Source organism: Pteropus medius, unplaced genomic scaffold (genome assembly GCF_902729225.1).
Source record: "Pteropus medius unplaced genomic scaffold, Ma_sr-lr_union100, whole genome shotgun sequence".
Lineage (NCBI taxonomy): Eukaryota > Metazoa > Chordata > Mammalia > Chiroptera > Pteropodidae > Pteropus > Pteropus medius.
In genome coordinates, this window is record NW_024352947.1 from 4,651,629 (window position 1) to 4,653,021 (window position 1,393).

At 35.8% G+C, this 1,393-nt stretch overlaps 1 pseudogene; it reads right to left on the bottom strand.

Moving 5' to 3' along the window:
- Positions 1 to 879: 879 nt before the first annotated feature.
- On the bottom strand, positions 880 to 998 carry LOC120592659 (uncharacterized; annotated as a pseudogene).
- Positions 999 to 1,393: the final 395 nt, after the last annotated feature.

The window sequence follows — 1,393 nt, forward strand, 5'->3', positions numbered from 1 at the left end:
TACAGAAATACGTGATGTTTATGCTCAATGAGTTTATAATACAGGAAGAAAAATAAAATTGCTCACATGTGTACGTCAGATCTAGACTGTCCCAGCTTGTGGAACAGGCTAGGACGGCCTGTCACTTCCTTGTCTCTGTCCCATCACACAGACCGAATACCTACAAGGACCTGCAGAGGCAATTCGATTGTGAGTAATAAAAATGCATTTTGTTCGAACAAATCTACTTAAACTGCTGCATTTTAACATAAAATAGCTATGCACATTTGTCGCCTGGCCTCTGCTAATATCAGATCCCAGATGTCTTCTCAACAATTGACTTAATGAAGTTTAGAGCAACCATCTTCTCTCCCACACGAGGACTATTTTTAAGACTTATGTTAATGTGTTGTTCTGCTCACTTTTACTGAATTTACTCCTCTTTAACATTCTTTTTTGGCAGTGATATTCCTAAGCAAAAAGAAAAATCAAGTGTCATTTTCAGAAGAGCGTATTTCTTAACAACCATTAAATACCATTAAATAATCCTGTATATATTAGCTGAGGTACAGAATAATATTCATATTTCTTTTCATTACATTCATATGGCTCAGCCCCAAATACTTTTAATATAAAATGCTTTTAATGATACTTTAATGCTTTATACTTTTAATACTTTTATACCAGTATACATATTATGATGGACACTTATTTTTTATGTAAAGCATTGTTATCATCTCATTTTTTAAGACTTCACCCTCCCCAGCCTTTTACATTAAAACTAATTTTTCTTTCTTTCTTTTTTTTTTTTTTAGGTGAGGCAACCCTTGGTTGACCTCACAGATTGCAAGGACCTTGTCAGCTTACATTCCCTTACTTTTTTTATGTTTTTAATTTTTACACCTATAGCACCTGGTCTTCCTAGGTGGTCTCCCATCCAAGTACTAACCAGGCCCGACCCTGCTTAGCTTCCAAGATCAGATGGGATCGAGCTTGTTCAGGGTGGCATGGCCGTAGACTAATTTTTATTTCTCATGTGTCATTGCATCATTCCAAGGTCTCCTCAAATAGGATCTTATTCTATTTATTTAGTAATCTCTACTATTAGGAGCATATCTGAAGGATGACAAAAGGGAAAAAAGTGGCCACCTGAGCAACCAAAATATACACCATGTGCTGAAGTTTGCGCAAGTTAGTTACAGAATTTCTCGCAGTTCCTGACCCAAACTGCAGCTGATTTACTAGTTTTTGACATTATTTTAAAGAGTAGTTATCTATGTTCTCAACTCACACCAGTAATTTTACTGTAGTGAAGAAAATTGGACACAGACAGTAGATATAACGGCTATATTTACATATAAAACTGACAGCCAAGAGAGACAAGACAGGAAACTGCAAAAGGCAAACCTAAGAA